Below are 17,432 nucleotides of genomic sequence, written 5' to 3'. Positions count from 1 at the left end.
ATTTGGAGAAAATCTGTGATGGTCCCAATCCCAAAGAACGCATGTCCACTCAAGAATAACGATCATAGGCCTGTGGCTATAACATCTAATGTAGTAAAATCACTGGAGAGGATCCTGACAGAGGATATGCGATGCAATATCTACAGTAGCACACCTCACTTTGAAACACCTGGAGAGTAAGGTAGCATACGCCAGATTACTTTTTATCGACTAACCCTTATCGAATTAGCTCAGTTGAATGTGAACCCCTTTATAATAAAATGGTACTTTTCTTTCCTCTCTAGGACAGGAGTTCTCAAGCCGTGGGTCGTGACCCCTCTGGGGGGGGCCAAATTATTTTGGGGGGTCCCCAAATTATAAAAAAAGATTGCAACTTATTGGCTGGAAAATGGAAATGAAGAGTTTACATATAATACATATAATCCCTAATAATTATATCTGGTTTCAGTATTTTTTTTTGGTGTATTGTCTCTATTATTAAGTTTATTGTAGCAGTCAATTTATATTGGGGGTCGGGAGGGGGTGGGGCGGGGGTCCCAAGATAGTGCCAAAGCATCTCCGGGGGTCCCCGGCCAAAGACGTTGAGAACCTCTGCTCTTGGAGACCACAGAGGTTGATATTTCATTTGGTGTTCTCGGAGGGGACACTGTGTAGTACAGGAGTGCCCGAAGGAACAGTCAGTTCCTCTTTTCTGTTTACCTTGTATACGGACGACTGTGTCAGCTCACATCCAAATCAGTTTGTTATCAAGTTGTCTGATGACACCGTGATACTTAGTCTGCTCAAGAGCGATAATAACATCCTCAGCCATACAGAGGGAGTAGACAAGTTTATAGAGTGGTGTGATCTACACCATCTGAAAATAAATAACACAATACAGAGGAGGTCATAGTGGACCCCAGGTCCATAGGAGACCACAGTATGATTAGTGTCCATGACCATAAGATCAAACAGGTCCCCTCGTATAAATACCTGGGAGTACAGATCGATGAGGACCTGAGCTGGCACACGCATGTTACAACACTGTGTTCTAAGATACACCAGCGTCTACACTTTCTCAGAAGACTTAGGCTTTTTGGAGTCAGTGTAAATATTATGTTGACCTTTTACAGAGCTAGTATAGAATCAATCTTAAAATACGGTATGTCCAGCTGTTTTGACAATCTAACTGTGAAGTACAAATCTCAAATAAGTAGGCTAGCAAATATGGCTGGGAAGATCATGGGCATGACCACTCCCCAGGCCATCTTTGAACAAGCAGTGTTGAGACAAGCTCGGAACATTGTATCTGAACCTATGCATGCTTAATGTAAATAGCTCTGGATTAAGAGCGTCTGCTAAATGCCTAAATTGTAAATTGTAAAATTGTGCCCTATATAAGCAGCAACTCAGTCTATAGCCCTCACTCAGTTTCCAGCCTTCACTCAGGCCACATGCAGCTCCCACTGAGTCTACTCTACATCTCCAACCCAGGCAGCCATGCATACTAACTATGTAAGACTTTGTTCTGTCTTGATTGTATTTTTCTTTGGTTATGTTTGGTTTGGTTATGTTGGGTTAGTTAGTAAAATGTTTTTACTTTTCCATAATATGTTGATTACTCTGCCATAATACAATGTTCTAGTGACTAAATGCTCAGTGCTAATTTGTACCTGTTTATTCTGTCGCCATATATTGATATGAGTTATATTTGATTTACTTGTTTATATAGCGATTTTTTATTTATTGTGTTGATGCTAGTTGTTAATGTATTTTGTTTGTAGAAACCGTGGCCTAATGGAGAAATAAACTGCCAGAGAAGATACCGTTATGGTGGTTCTAAAGAGGCTTTAATCACAGGTAATGCACCTTGGATATTTGAACATGCTTCAGTTGTACTTTATGTAGTAAGAATTATTCAAAGTCTGCAGAGCTAGTTCAGGCAGATCACTCAAAGGAGGGCCAATTCCTGATCAGCTGATCAGTCACATGTTCACTTCATCTGTGACTGATCAGCTGATCAGTCACATGTTAACTCCATGTGATTGGGCGGGGCTATTTAAACTCCCACCTGTGAACTCTCTTCTCCAGCTCATTCTTGTAGTAGTTCTCCTCTGGTAAGCTGCTCTGTGCCCTGCTCTATGAAGGGCTGTGTGCTTTATTTTGCTAATGATGCTGACTTACTACTACAGCAGCCAATGCTTATGTTATTGCTGCTAACACTTCTGCTCTCAGTCATGCTAAAACTAATCTGTCTTTTAGTGCTACTGCTATCAATATTTCTAGCATTAAACTAAAGCTTTTCACTTTTATTTCTACTACTTAACATTAACATGTGCCTCATTTGTAATCAAATACTAAGAACATCATAGCTTCGGATTTACTCTGAAGAAATCATGGTGTTGCCACCCTGGCCTTGAGTAGCTGTGTACTGAAGTCTCCTGCCCCAGCCTCCGTTGCTGATTTTGTCCAGTGAAGATGCCATTCTGGTTGCTCTAAAGAGGCTTTAATCAGGTAATGCAGCTTGAATATTTTAACATTTACATTGCTTAAGCTGTACTTATGTAGTGAATGATTCAAAGTCTGCAGAGCTTGTTCAGGCAGACAACTGAAAGCATGGCCAATTCCTGATCAGCTGATCAGTCACATGTTGACTCCATGTGATTGGGCGGGGCTATTTAAACTCCCATCTCCCCCTGTGAACTCTCTGCTCCAGCTCATTCTTGTTTTAGTCCTCTTCTGGTAAGCTGCTCTGTGCTCTGCTCTATGACGGTTTCTGTTCTATATGATCATGCATTTGCTAATGATGCTAACTTTTAATACAGCAGCCATTGCTGCTTTCAGTCATGCTAACATTAATGTGTCTTAATGCTACTGCTAGCATTACTTCTACCATTATATGATTTGTGAAGTGTTTTTAATGCTACTACTTAATATGAACTTGTGCCTCATTTGTAATGAATTACTAGGCACATCAGTTGCTAACTTTGCCTTGATTTTGTTTGTAGCACAAGCTAACGCAGCATGCTTTGTTTATGCAGTGCACTCTGAACCCATGCTGTTGCCACCCTGCCGTGGAGCAGTAGTCCTGGCCCCAGCCTCCGGTGCTGCTTTTGTCCAGAGAAGATACTGTTCTGGTTATTCAAGCTTTAATCACAGGTAATGCAGCTTGGATACTTTAGAATTTACATTGCTTCAGTTGTACTTATGTAGTAAGAATGACTGAAAAATGATCAGTCACATGTTGACTCCATGTGATTGGGCAGGGCTATTTAAACTCCCAGCTGTGAAATAGCTGCTCCAGCTCATTATTGTAGTAGTTCTCCTCTGGTAAGCTGCTCTTTGCTCTGCTCAATGAAGGTTTGTGTTATATGATGCTAATGTTTACTACTACAGCAGCCATTGCTAGTTCTGTTATTGCTGCCCTCAATCATGCTAACCATGTGTCTTTTAGTGCTGCTAGCAATACTTCTACCCTTATGCCAAAGCTTTTTCAAAGTGTTTTTACTGCTACTAAACAAATGTGCCTCATTTATGAATTACTAGGAACATCAGTTGCTTCCTATGTGTAAAACCTTGGACTTGTTTGTAGAACAAGCTAACACAGTGCTTATGTCAAAATCCTTTGATTCGTTTGTAGGAAGCACAAGCTAACGCATCATGCTTTGCTTATGTGGGAAGCCTTTGACTTGTTTATAGCACAAGCTAACACAGCATTCTTTGCTTATGCAGTGCACTCTGAACCCATGATGTTGCCATCCTTGCCCTGGAGCAGTCTGAACTGTAGTCCTGGACCCAGTCTCCGGTGCTGCTTTTGTCCAAAGAAGATACCATTCTGGTTGTTCTAAAAAGGCTTTAATCACAGGTAATGCAGCTTGGATTAACATTTACATTGCTTCAGTTGTACTTGTGTATTAAGAATGATTTAAATTCTGCAGAGCTAGTTCAGGCAGACAACTGAAAGGAGGGACAAATGTTGATCAGTCACATGTTCACTCCATGTGATTGGGCTATTTCAACTCCTAGCTGTGAACTCTCTGCTCCAGCTCATTATTGTAGTAGCTCTCCTCTGGCAAGCTGATCTGTGCTCTGCTTGAGGGTTTGTGTCCTATGCTATTGGTTTTGCTATGATTCTGACTTACTACTACACCAACCATTGCTAGTTTTATTATTGCTGGTACCCCTGTGGTGGCTTTTAGTGCTACTGCTAACCCTAACCCTACACTTAAATGTTTGACTGCTACTATTTAACGTTAACTCTTTGTTTGTAACAAAAGCTAATGCATCCTGCCTTGCTTATGCAGTGCCCTCTAAACACATGATGTCATCGGCTGGATTGCCACGCTGCCCTAGAGCAGTCTGAGTCCATCTAAGTCTCCATCTGAGGCGGCTGATCAGATTCTTTGAGAATACAACACACACAGCTTTCATTGCATTTTTCATTGTGGATTTTTTTTCTTTGAGCTGAATTGCTTTTGAAAGTCTTAGTATAACTGTGTTAGGGTCATTCTTGTAGTAGTTCTCCTCTGGTAAGCTTCTCTGTGCCCTGCTCTATGAAGGTCTGTGTGCTTTATTTTGCTAATGATGATGACTTACTACTACAGCAGCCAATGCTTATGTTATTGCTGCCAACACTTCTGCTCTCAGTCATGCTAAAACTAATCTGTCTTTTAGTGCTACTGCTATCAATATTTCTAGCATTAAACTAAAGCTTTTCACTTTTATTTCTACTACTTAACATTAACATGTCCCTCATTTTTAATCAAATACAAGGAACATCATAGCTTTGGATTTACTCTGAAGAAATCATGGTGTTGCCACCCTGGCCCTGAGTAGCTGTGTACTGTAGTCTCCTGCCCCAGCCTCCGTTGCTGATTTTGTCCAGTGAAGATGCCATTCTGGTTGCTCTAAAGAGGCTTTAATCAAAGGTAATGCAGCTTGAATATTTTAACATTTACATTGCTTAAGCTGTACTTATGTAGTGAATGATTCAAAGTCTGCAGAGCTTGTTCAGGCAGACAACTGTAAGGATGGCCAATTCCTGATCAGCTGATCAGTCACATGTTGACTCCATGTGATTGGGCGGGGCTATTTAAACTCCCATCTCCCCCTGTGAACTCTCTGCTCCAGCTCATTCTTGTTTTAGTCCTCTTCTGGTAAGCTGCTCTGTGCTCTGCTCTATGACGGTTTCTGTTCTATATGATCATGCATTTGCTAATGATGCTAACTTTTAATACAGCAGCCATAGCTGCTTTCAGTCATGCTAACATTAATGTGTCTTAATGCTACTGCTAGCATTACTTCTACCATTATATGATTTGTGAAGTGTTTTTAATGCTACTACTTAATATGAACTTGTGCCTCATTTGTAATGAATTACTAGGCACATCAGTTGCTAACTTTGCCTTGATTTGTTTGTAGCACAAGCTAACGCAGCATGCTTTGTTTATGCAGTGCACTCTGAACCCATGTTGTTGCCACCCTGCCGTGGAGCAGTAGTCCTGGCCCCAGCCTCCGGTGCTGCTTTTGTCCAGAGAAGATACTGTTCTGGTTATTCAAGCTTTAATCACAGGTAATGCAGCTTGGATACTTTAGAATTTACATTGCTTCAGTTGTACTTATGTGGTAAGAATGACTGAAAAATTATCAGTCACATGTTGACTCCATGTGATTGGGCAGGGCTATTTAAACTCCCAGCTGTGAAATAGCTGCTCCAGCTCATTATTGTAGTAGTTCTCCTCTGGTAAGCTGCTCTTTGCTCTGCTCAATGAAGGTTTGTGTTATATGATGCTAATGTTTACTACTACAGCAGCCATTGCTAGTTCTGTTATTGCTGCTCTCAATCATGCTAACCATGTGTCTTTTAGTGCTGCTAGCAATACTTCTACCCTTATGCCAAAGCTTTTTCAAATAAGTGTTTTTACTGCTACTAAACATATGTGCCTGATTTATGAATTACTAGGAACATCCGTTGCTTCCTATGTGTAAAACCTTTGACTTGTTTGTAGAACAAGCTAACACAGTGCTTATGTCAAAATCCTTTGATTCGTTTGTAGGAACACAAGCTAACGCATCATGCTTTGCTTATGTGGGAAGCCTTTGACTTGTTTATAGCACAAGCTAACACAGCATTCTTTGCTTATGCAGTGCACTCTGAACCCATGATGTTGCCACCCTTGCCCTGGAGCAGTCTGAACTGTAGTCCTGGACCCAGTCTCCGGTGCTGCTTTTGTCCAAAGAAGATACCATTCTGGTTGTTCTAAAAAGGCTTTAATCACAGGTAATGCAGCTTGGATTAACATTTACATTGCTTCAGTTGTACTTGTGTATTAAGAATGATTTAAATTCTGCAGAGCTAGTTCAGGCAGACAACTGAAAGGAGGGACAAATGTTGATCAGTCACATGTTCACTCCATGTGATTGGGCTATTTAAACTCCTAGCTGGGAACTCTCTGCTCCAGCTCATTATTGTAGTAGCTCTCCTCTGGCAAGCTGATCTGTGCTCTGCTTGAGGGTTTGTGTCCTATGCTATTGGTTTTGCTATGATTCTGACTTACTACTACACCAACCATTGCTAGTTTTATTATTGCTGGTACCCCTGTGGTGGCTTTTAGTGCTACTGCTAACCCTAACCCTACACTTAAATGTTTGACTGCTACTATTTAACATTAACTCTTTGTTTGTAACAAGCTAATGCATCCTGCCTTGCTTATACAGTGCCCTCTAAACACATGATGTCATCGGCTGGATTGCCACGCTGCCATAGAGCAGTCTGAGTCCATCTGAGGCGGCTGATCAGATTCTTTGAGACTAACTTTGGTTAGCTTTCATTGCATTTTTCATTGTGGATTTTTTTTCTTTGAGCTGAATTGCTTTTAAAAGTCTTAGTATAACTGTTACACCTTTTGTATTACCAACAATGTTACTAAATTGTCTTAACTCCTGTTATTCACACATAGTTCTCTGCTCAAAGATCAATGTAGGAGTTTACAGACCCAGAGATTGTTGAATGGTGATTTTATGAAAGTGTCCCTTCCCCAGGCTGATGTAGGAGGTGGCAGCGACTGTTGGATGAAGGTAGGTTTCGGGGGTTGATGGACTTCAACCCCTGAACTCGGATGGTCTGGTATATAAAAGGATTGATCAAACCCAGGACCCGTTGTACCCACGGTATGGTGCGACCAATCCCGCTATATATCAGTGGAGCTTAACTCTGACCATTTGAGAAATAGTATTTGTACTGTGTTAGCGTTGGGGCGGGAATAGCCTTTGGGAGGGAACTGGAGTACTTAATCAATTGGTATAGTGTATTGACGTGGCCTACTATGCTGCTCGGGTCCCCCATCCCATAAACCTGCGCTGCCGTAGGTAGAACATTGCGTCAAGGGACTAAGCTATACCAAGTGATTACTTACCAATAGAGAAATCAGTCAAGGGAGGGTGCATTAAAGTGAGACTTGTAAAAACATCACTGCTAGCTCCAAGCAATAAGAAAAACATGCCTAGCCACAATTTACAACTCTAGATTTTTATATTGGGATGAATGTAGAAGTGCAATACAATCCATTGATTGCTCATTCATCCAATTTGCATCTGCAATCTGCTTGTATTAAACCGTTAGTCACCAACATTGAAGTTGTAGACAAGCTTGAATTATCCTCTTTCAAACTGCAAAGCTTTTGTTTCATAGGGTTAGCTTTTGTTTCATAGGGTTAAGCTTTGCTGTTTGAAAGTTGATAATTCAAGCTTGGCCTACAGATTCATTGTTTGTCTATTTAACGTTGTTTAATAGAAACATCGCTAAAGGAAATTGGATGAATGAGCAGTCAATGGATGGTATTGCAACTATAGATTCATCCTGTTATTAAAAAAACAAGAGTTGCAAATTGTGGCTATTCTGACATATGCACAATAGTGTTTAGGAACTACAGAGAGAATACTATTAAATCACTTGGCAAACAAGTTGTCAGATTGTCAAGTCTTTGGCCAATCTGTGACTTTCCTTCTCAAGTTCACTATTTTGCTAATTACTTTCGGGCAGTGCTCTGCACTGTTTGACATTTGCTTAGTTTTTAGCCAATTCTCAACTCTTGGCAGCCTTTTTGCAAAGGCTGACTTTACAGCTTTTTCGGTCCTAAACCACCCGCGCAGAACCTAACGGGTTGTGTTTAGGGTTGTGTTTAGGGTTGTGTTTAGGGTTGTGTTTAGGGTTGTGTTTAGGGTTGTGTTTAGGGTTGTGTTTAGGGTTGTGTTTAGGGTTGTGTTTAGGGTTGTGTTTAGGGTTGTGTTTAGGGTTGTGTTTAGGGTTGTGTTTAGGGTTGTGTTTAGGGTTGTGTTTAGGGTTGTGTTTAGGGTTGTGTTTAGGGTTGTGTTTAGGGTTGTGTTTAGGGTTGTGTTTAGGGTTGTGTTTAGGGTTGTGTTTAGGGTTGTGTTTAGGGTTGTGTTTAGGGTTGTGTTTAGGGTTGTGTTTAGGGTTGTGTTTAGGGTTGTGTTTAGGGTTGTGTTTAGGGTTGTGTTTAGGGTTGTGTTTAGGGTTGTGTTTAGGGTTGTGTTTAGGGTTGTGTTTAGGGTTGTGTTTAGGGTTGTGTTTAGGGTTGTGTTTAGGGTTGTGTTTAGGGTTGTGTTTAGGGTTGTGTTTAGGGTTGTGTTTAGGGTTGTGTTTAGGGTTGTGTTTAGGGTTGTGTTTAGGGTTGTGTTTAGGGTTGTGTTTAGGGTTGTGTTTAGGGTTGTGTTTAGGGTTGTGTTTAGGGTTGTGTTTAGGGTTGTGTTTAGGGTTGTGTTTAGGGTTGTGTTTAGGGTTGTGTTTAGGGTTGTGTTTAGGGTTGTGTTTAGGGTTGTGTTTAGGGTTGTGTTTAGGGTTGTGTTTAGGGTTGTGTTTAGGGTTGTGTTTAGGGTTGTGTTTAGGGTTGTGTTTAGGGTTGTGTTTAGGGTTGTGTTTAGGGTTGTGTTTAGGGTTGTGTTTAGGGTTGTGTTTAGGGTTGTGTTTAGGGTTGTGTTTAGGGTTGTGTTTAGGGTTGTGTTTAGGGTTGTGTTTAGGGTTGTGTTTAGGGTTGTGTTTAGGGTTGTGTTTAGGGTTGTGTTTAGGGTTGTGTTTAGGGTTGTGTTTAGGGTTGTGTTTAGGGTTGTGTTTAGGGTTGTGTTTAGGGTTGTGTTTAGGGTTGTGTTTAGGGTTGTGTTTAGGGTTGTGTTTAGGGTTGTGTTTAGGGTTGTGTTTAGGGTTGTGTTTAGGGTTGTGTTTAGGGTTGTGTTTAGGGTTGTGTTTAGGGTTGTGTTTAGGGTTGTGTTTAGGGTTGTGTTTAGGGTTGTGTTTAGGGTTGTGTTTAGGGTTGTGTTTAGGGTTGTGTTTAGGGTTGTGTTTAGGGTTGTGTTTAGGGTTGTGTTTAGGGTTGTGTTTAGGGTTGTGTTTAGGGTTGTGTTTAGGGTTGTGTTTAGGGTTGTGTTTAGGGTTGTGTTTAGGGTTGTGTTTAGGGTTGTGTTTAGGGTTGTGTTTAGGGTTGTGTTTAGGGTTGTGTTTAGGGTTGTGTTTAGGGTTGTGTTTAGGGTTGTGTTTAGGGTTGTGTTTAGGGTTGTGTTTAGGGTTGTGTTTAGGGTTGTGTTTAGGGTTGTGTTTAGGGTTGTGTTTAGGGTTGTGTTTAGGGTTGTGTTTAGGGTTGTGTTTAGGGTTGTGTTTAGGGTTGTGTTTAGGGTTGTGTTTAGGGTTGTGTTTAGGGTTGTGTTTAGGGTTGTGTTTAGGGTTGTGTTTAGGGTTGTGTTTAGGGTTGTGTTTAGGGTTGTGTTTAGGGTTGTGTTTAGGGTTGTGTTTAGGGTTGTGTTTAGGGTTGTGTTTAGGGTTGTGTTTAGGGTTGTGTTTAGGGTTGTGTTTAGGGTTGTGTTTAGGGTTGTGTTTAGGGTTGTGTTTAGGGTTGTGTTTAGGGTTGTGTTTAGGGTTGTGTTTAGGGTTGTGTTTAGGGTTGTGTTTAGGGTTGTGTTTAGGGTTGTGTTTAGGGTTGTGTTTAGGGTTGTGTTTAGGGTTGTGTTTAGGGTTGTGTTTAGGGTTGTGTTTAGGGTTGTGTTTAGGGTTGTGTTTAGGGTTGTGTTTAGGGTTGTGTTTAGGGTTGTGTTTAGGGTTGTGTTTAGGGTTGTGTTTAGGGTTGTGTTTAGGGTTGTGTTTAGGGTTGTGTTTAGGGTTGTGTTTAGGGTTGTGTTTAGGGTTGTGTTTAGGGTTGTGTTTAGGGTTGTGTTTAGGGTTGTGTTTAGGGTTGTGTTTAGGGTTGTGTTTAGGGTTGTGTTTAGGGTTGTGTTTAGGGTTGTGTTTAGGGTTGTGTTTAGGGTTGTGTTTAGGGTTGTGTTTAGGGTTGTGTTTAGGGTTGTGTTTAGGGTTGTGTTTAGGGTTGTGTTTAGGGTTGTGTTTAGGGTTGTGTTTAGGGTTGTGTTTAGGGTTGTGTTTAGGGTTGTGTTTAGGGTTGTGTTTAGGGTTGTGTTTAGGGTTGTGTTTAGGGTTGTGTTTAGGGTTGTGTTTAGGGTTGTGTTTAGGGTTGTGTTTAGGGTTGTGTTTAGGGTTGTGTTTAGGGTTGTGTTTAGGGTTGTGTTTAGGGTTGTGTTTAGGGTTGTGTTTAGGGTTGTGTTTAGGGTTGTGTTTAGGGTTGTGTTTAGGGTTGTGTTTAGGGTTGTGTTTAGGGTTGTGTTTAGGGTTGTGTTTAGGGTTGTGTTTAGGGTTGTGTTTAGGGTTGTGTTTAGGGTTGTGTTTAGGGTTGTGTTTAGGGTTGTGTTTAGGGTTGTGTTTAGGGTTGTGTTTAGGGTTGTGTTTAGGGTTGTGTTTAGGGTTGTGTTTAGGGTTGTGTTTAGGGTTGTGTTAGGGTTGTGTTTAGGGTTGTGTTTAGGGTTGTGTTAGGGTTGTGTTTAGGGTTGTGTTTAGGGTTGTGTTTAGGGTTGTGTTTAGGGTTGTGTTTAGGGTTGTGTTTAGGGTTGTGTTTAGGGTTGTGTTTAGGGTTGTGTTTAGGGTTGTGTTTAGGGTTGTGTTTAGGGTTGTGTTTAGGGTTGTGTTTAGGGTTGTGTTTAGGGTTGTGTTTAGGGTTGTGTTTAGGGTTGTGTTTAGGGTTGTGTTTAGGGTTGTGTTTAGGGTTGTGTTTAGGGTTGTGTTTAGGGTTGTGTTTAGGGTTGTGTTTAGGGTTGTGTTTAGGGTTGTGTTTAGGGTTGTGTTTAGGGTTGTGTTTAGGGTTGTGTTTAGGGTTGTGTTTAGGGTTGTGTTTAGGGTTGTGTTTAGGGTTGTGTTTAGGGTTGTGTTTAGGGTTGTGTTTAGGGTTGTGTTTAGGGTTGTGTTTAGGGTTGTGTTTAGGGTTGTGTTTAGGGTTGTGTTTAGGGTTGTGTTTAGGGTTGTGTTTAGGGTTGTGTTTAGGGTTGTGTTTAGGGTTGTGTTTAGGGTTGTGTTTAGGGTTGTGTTTAGGGTTGTGTTTAGGGTTGTGTTTAGGGTTGTGTTTAGGGTTGTGTTTAGGGTTGTGTTTAGGGTTGTGTTTAGGGTTGTGTTTAGGGTTGTGTTTAGGGTTGTGTTTAGGGTTGTGTTTAGGGTTGTGTTTAGGGTTGTGTTTAGGGTTGTGTTTAGGGTTGTGTTTAGGGTTGTGTTTAGGGTTGTGTTTAGGGTTGTGTTTAGGGTTGTGTTTAGGGTTGTGTTTAGGGTTGTGTTTAGGGTTGTGTTTAGGGTTGTGTTTAGGGTTGTGTTTAGGGTTGTGTTTAGGGTTGTGTTTAGGGTTGTGTTTAGGGTTGTGTTAGGGTTGTGTTTAGGGTTGTGTTTAGGGTTGTGTTAGGGTTGTGTTTAGGGTTGTGTTTAGGGTTGTGTTTAGGGTTGTGTTTAGGGTTGTGTTTAGGGTTGTGTTTAGGGTTGTGTTTAGGGTTGTGTTTAGGGTTGTGTTTAGGGTTGTGTTTAGGGTTGTGTTTAGGGTTGTGTTTAGGGTTGTGTTTAGGGTTGTGTTTAGGGTTGTGTTTAGGGTTGTGTTTAGGGTTGTGTTTAGGGTTGTGTTTAGGGTTGTGTTTAGGGTTGTGTTTAGGGTTGTGTTTAGGGTTGTGTTTAGGGTTGTGTTTAGGGTTGTGTTTAGGGTTGTGTTTAGGGTTGTGTTTAGGGTTGTGTTTAGGGTTGTGTTTAGGGTTGTGTTTAGGGTTGTGTTTAGGGTTGTGTTTAGGGTTGTGTTTAGGGTTGTGTTTAGGGTTGTGTTTAGGGTTGTGTTTAGGGTTGTGTTTAGGGTTGTGTTTAGGGTTGTGTTTAGGGTTGTGTTTAGGGTTGTGTTTAGGGTTGTGTTTAGGGTTGTGTTTAGGGTTGTGTTTAGGGTTGTGTTTAGGGTTGTGTTAGGGTTGTGTTTAGGGTTGTGTTTAGGGTTGTGTTTAGGGTTGTGTTTAGGGTTGTGTTAGGGTTGTGTTTAGGGTTGTGTTTAGGTTGTGTTTAGGGTTGTGTTTAGGGTTGTGTTTAGGGTTGTGTTTAGGGTTGTGTTTAGGGTTGTGTTTAGGGTTGTGTTTAGGGTTGTGTTTAGGGTTGTGTTTAGGGTTGTGTTTAGGGTTGTGTTTAGGGTTGTGTTTAGGGTTGTGTTTAGGGTTGTGTTTAGGGTTGTGTTTAGGGTTGTGTTTAGGGTTGTGTTTAGGGTTGTGTTTAGGGTTGTGTTTAGGGTTGTGTTAGGGTTGTGTTTAGGGTTGTGTTTAGGGTTGTGTTTAGGGTTGTGTTTAGGGTTGTGTTTAGGGTTGTGTTTAGGGTTGTGTTTAGGGTTGTGTTTAGGGTTGTGTTTAGGGTTGTGTAGGGTTGTGTTTAGGGTTGTGTTTAGGGTTGTGTTTAGGGTTGTGTTTAGGGTTGTGTTTAGGGTTGTGTTTAGGGTTGTGTTTAGGGTTGTGTTTAGGGTTGTGTTTAGGGTTGTGTTTAGGGTTGTGTTTAGGGTTGTGTTTAGGGTTGTGTTTAGGGTTGTGTTTAGGGTTGTGTTTAGGGTTGTGTTTAGGGTTGGTTAGGGTTGTGTTAGGGTTGTGGTTAGGGTTGTGTTAGGGTTGTGTTTAGGGTTGTGTTAGGGTTGGGTTAGGGTTGTGTTAGGGTTGGGTTAGGGTTGGTAGGGTTAGGGTTGGGTTGGGTTAGGGTTGGGTTAGGGTAGGGTTAGGGTTAGGGTTAGGGTTAGGGTTAGGGTTAGGGTTAGGGTTAGGGTTAGGGTTAGGGTTAGGGTTAGGGTTAGGGTTAGGGTTAGGGTTAGGTTAGGGTTAGGGTTAGGGTTAGGGTTAGGTTAGGGTTGGTAGGGTTAGGGTTAGGTTAGGGTTAGGTTAGGGTTAGGGTTAGGGTTAGGGTTGGTTAGGGTTAGGGTTAGGGTTAGGGTTAGGGTTAGGGTTAGGGTTAGGGTTAGGGTTAGGGTTAGGGTTAGGGTTAGGGTTAGGGTTAGGGTTAGGGTTAGGGTTAGGGTTAGGGTTAGGGTTAGGGTTAGGGTTAGGGTTAGGGTTAGGGTTAGGGTTAGGGTTAGGGTTAGGGTTAGGGTTAGGGTTAGGGTTAGGGTTAGGGTTAGGGTTAGGGTTAGGGTTAGGGTTAGGGTTAGGGTTAGGGTTAGGGTTAGGGTTAGGGTTAGGGTTAGGGTTAGGGTTAGGGTTAGGGTTAGGGTTAGGGTTAGGGTTAGGGTTAGGGTTAGGGTTAGGGTTAGGGTTAGGGTTAGGGTTAGGTTAGGGTTAGGGTTAGGGTTAGGGTTAGGGTTAGGGTTAGGGTTAGGGTTAGGGTTAGGGTTAGGGTTAGGGTTAGGGTTAGGGTTAGGTTAGGGTTAGGGTTAGGGTTAGGGTTAGGGTTAGGGTTAGGGTTAGGGTTAGGTTAGGGTTAGGGTTAGGGTTAGGGTTAGGGTTAGGGTTAGGGTTAGGGTTAGGGTTAGGGTTAGGGTTAGGGTTAGGGTTAGGGTTAGGGTTAGGGTTAGGGTTAGGGTTAGGGTTAGGGTTAGGGTTAGGGTTAGGGTAGGGTTAGGGTTAGGGTTAGGGTTAGGGTTAGGGTTAGGGTTAGGGTTGGGTTAGGGTTAGGGTTAGGGTTAGGTTAGGGTTAGGGTTAGGGTTAGGGTTAGGGTTAGGGTTAGGGTAGGGTTAGGGTTAGGGTAGGGTTAGGGTTAGGGTTAGGGTTAGGGTTAGGGTTAGGGTTAGGGTTAGGGTTAGGGTTAGGGTTAGGGTTAGGGTTAGGGTTAGGGTTAGGGTTAGGGTTAGGGTTAGGGTTAGGGTTAGGGTTAGGGTTAGGGTTAGGGTTAGGGTTAGGGTTAGGGTTAGGGTTAGGGTTAGGGTTGGGTTAGGGTTAGGGTTAGGGTTAGGGTTAGGGTTAGGGTTAGGGTTAGGGTTAGGGTTAGGGTTAGGGTTAGGGTTAGGGTTAGGGTTAGGGTTAGGGTTAGGGTTAGGGTTAGGGTTAGGGTTAGGGTTAGGGTTAGGGTTAGGGTTAGGGTTAGGGTTAGGGTTAGGTTAGGGTTAGGGTTAGGGTTAGGGTTAGGGTTAGGGTTAGGGTTAGGGTTAGGGTTAGGGTTAGGGTTAGGGTTAGGGTTAGGGTTAGGGTTAGGGTTAGGGTTAGGGTTAGGGTTAGGGTTAGGGTTAGGGTTAGGGTTAGGGTTAGGGTTAGGGTTAGGGTTAGGGTTAGGGTTAGGGTTAGGGTTAGGGTTAGGGTTAGGGTTAGGGTTAGGGTTAGGGTTAGGGTTAGGGTTAGGGTTAGGGTTGGTTAGGGTTAGGGTTAGGGTTAGGGTTAGGGTTAGGGTTAGGGTTAGGGTTAGGGTTAGGGTTAGGGTTAGGGTTAGGGTTAGGGTTAGGGTTAGGGTTAGGGTTAGGGTTAGGGTTAGGGTTAGGGTTAGGGTTAGGGTTAGGGTTAGGGTTAGGGTTAGGGTTAGGGTTAGGGTAGGGTTAGGGTTAGGGTTAGGGTTAGGGTTAGGGTTAGGGTTAGGGTTAGGGTTAGGGTTAGGGTTAGGGTTAGGGTTAGGGTTAGGGTTAGGGTTAGGGTTAGGGTTAGGGTTAGGGTTAGGGTTAGGGTTAGGGTTAGGGTTAGGGTTAGGGTTAGGGTTAGGGTTAGGGTTAGGGTTAGGTTAGGGTTAGGGTTAGGGTTAGGGTTAGGGTTAGGGTTAGGGTTAGGGTTAGGGTTAGGGTTAGGGTTAGGGTTAGGGTTAGGGTTAGGGTTAGGGTTAGGGTTAGGGTTAGGGTTAGGGTTAGGGTTAGGGTTAGGGTTAGGGTTAGGGTTAGGGTTAGGGTTAGGGTTAGGGTTAGGTTAGGGTTAGGGTTAGGGTTAGGGTTAGGGTTAGGGTTAGGGTTAGGGTTAGGGTTAGGGTTAGGGTTAGGGTTAGGGTTAGGGTTAGGGTTAGGGTTAGGGTTAGGGTTAGGGTTAGGGTTAGGGTTTAGGGTTAGGGTTAGGGTTAGGGTTAGGGTTAGGGTTAGGGTTAGGGTTAGGGTTAGGGTTAGGGTTAGGGTTAGGGTTAGGGTTAGGGTTAGGGTTAGGGTTAGGGTTAGGGTTAGGGTTAGGGTTAGGGTTAGGGTTAGGGTTAGGGTTAGGGTTAGGGTTAGGGTTAGGGTTAGGGTTAGGGTTAGGGTTAGGGTTAGGGTTAGGGTTAGGGTTAGGGTTAGGTTAGGGTTAGGGTTAGGGTTAGGGTTAGGGTTAGGGTTAGGGTTAGGGTTAGGGTTAGGGTTAGGTTAGGGTTAGGGTTAGGGTTAGGGTTAGGGTTAGGGTTAGGGTTAGGGTTAGGGTTAGGGTTAGGGTAGGGTTAGGGTTAGGGTTAGGGTTAGGGTTAGGGTTAGGGTTAGGGTTAGGGTTAGGGTTAGGGTTAGGGTTAGGGTTAGGGTTAGGGTTAGGGTTAGGGTTAGGGTTAGGGTTAGGGTTAGGGTTAGGGTTAGGGTTAGGGTTAGGGTTAGGGTTAGGGTTAGGGTTAGGTTAGGGTTAGGGTTAGGGTTAGGGTTAGGGTTAGGGTTAGGGTTAGGGTTAGGGTTAGGGTTAGGGTTAGGGTTAGGGTAGGGTTAGGGTTAGGGTTAGGGTTAGGGTTAGGGTTAGGGTTAGGGTTAGGGTTAGGGTTAGGGTTAGGGTTAGGGTTAGGGTTAGGGTTAGGGTAGGGTTAGGGTTAGGTTAGGGTTAGGGTTAGGGTTAGGGTTAGGGTTAGGGTTAGGGTTAGGGTTAGGGTTAGGGTTAGGTTAGGGTTAGGGTTAGGGTTAGGGTTAGGGTTAGGGTTAGGGTTAGGGTTAGGGTTAGGGTTAGGGTTAGGGTTAGGGTTAGGGTTAGGGTTAGGGTTAGGGTTAGGGTTAGGGTTAGGGTTAGGGTTAGGGTTAGGTTAGGGTTAGGGTTAGGGTTAGGGTTAGGGTTAGGGTTAGGGTTAGGGTTAGGGTTAGGGTTAGGGTTAGGGTTAGGGTTAGGGTTAGGGTTAGGGTTAGGGTTAGGGTTAGGGTTAGGGTTAGGGTTAGGGTTAGGGTTAGGGTTAGGGTTAGGGTTAGGGTTAGGGTTAGGGTTAGGGTTAGGGTTAGGGTTAGGGTTAGGGTTAGGGTTAGGGTTAGGGTTAGGGTTAGGGTTAGGGTTAGGGTTAGGGTTAGGGTAGGGTTAGGGTTAGGGTTAGGGTTAGGGTTAGGGTTAGGGTTAGGGTTAGGGTTAGGGTTAGGGTTAGGGTTAGGGTTAGGGTTAGGGTTAGGGTTAGGGTTAGGGTTAGGGTTAGGGTTAGGGTTAGGGTTAGGGTTAGGGTTAGGGTTAGGGTTAGGGTTAGGGTTAGGGTTAGGGTTAGGGTTAGGGTTAGGGTTAGGGTTAGGGTTAGGGTTAGGTTAGGGTTAGGGTTAGGGTTAGGGTTAGGGTTAGGGTTAGGGTTAGGTTAGGGTTAGGGTTAGGGTTAGGGTTAGGGTTAGGGTTAGGGTTAGGGTTAGGTTAGGGTTAGGGTTAGGGTTAGGGTTAGGGTTAGGGTTAGGGTTAGGGTTAGGGTTAGGGTTAGGGTTAGGGTTAGGGTTAGGGTTAGGGTTAGGGTTAGGGTTAGGTTAGGGTTAGGGTTAGGGTTAGGGTTAGGGTTAGGGTTAGGGTTAGGGTTAGGGTTAGGGTTAGGGTTAGGGTTAGGGTTAGGGTTAGGGTTAGGTTAGGGTTAGGGTTAGGGTTAGGGTTAGGGTTAGGGTTAGGGTTAGGGTTAGGGTTAGGGTTAGGGTTAGGGTTAGGGTTAGGGTTAGGGTTAGGGTTAGGGTTAGGGTTAGGGTTAGGGTTAGGGTTAGGGTTAGGGTTAGGGTTAGGGTTAGGGTTAGGGTTAGGGTTAGGTTGTTAGGGTTAGGGTTAGGGTTAGGGTTAGGGTAGGGTTAGGGTTAGGGTTAGGGTTAGGGTTAGGGTTAGGGTTAGGGTTAGGGTTAGGGTTAGGGTTAGGGTTAGGGTTAGGGTTAGGGTTAGGGTTAGGGTTAGGGTTAGGGTTAGGGTTAGGTTAGGGTTAGGGTTAGGTTAGGGTTAGGGTTAGGGTTAGGGTTAGGGTTAGGGTTAGGGTTAGGGTTAGGGTTAGGGTTAGGGTTAGGGTTAGGGT

At 43.4% G+C, this 17,432-nt stretch overlaps 2 long non-coding RNA genes across 2 annotated transcripts; both read left to right on the top strand.

Moving 5' to 3' along the window:
* Positions 1-1,792: 1,792 nt before the first annotated feature.
* Positions 1,793-3,840, top strand: LOC306918893. The gene is made up of 3 exons (XR_013789429.1): positions 1,793-1,839; positions 3,021-3,138; positions 3,712-3,840. It is a non-coding gene; the product is annotated as an uncharacterized lncRNA (long non-coding RNA).
* A 925-nt stretch (positions 3,841-4,765) lies between these two features.
* Positions 4,766-6,458, top strand: LOC306918892. The gene is made up of 3 exons (XR_013789428.1): positions 4,766-4,907; positions 5,434-5,551; positions 6,127-6,458. It is a non-coding gene; the product is annotated as an uncharacterized lncRNA (long non-coding RNA).
* Positions 6,459-17,432: the final 10,974 nt, after the last annotated feature.

The sequence above is a fragment of the Electrona antarctica genome (genome assembly GCF_951216825.1).
Source record: "Electrona antarctica genome assembly, contig: scaffold_389, whole genome shotgun sequence".
Lineage (NCBI taxonomy): Eukaryota > Metazoa > Chordata > Actinopteri > Myctophiformes > Myctophidae > Electrona > Electrona antarctica.
This window is presented reverse-complemented; position numbering and strand designations above follow the sequence as displayed.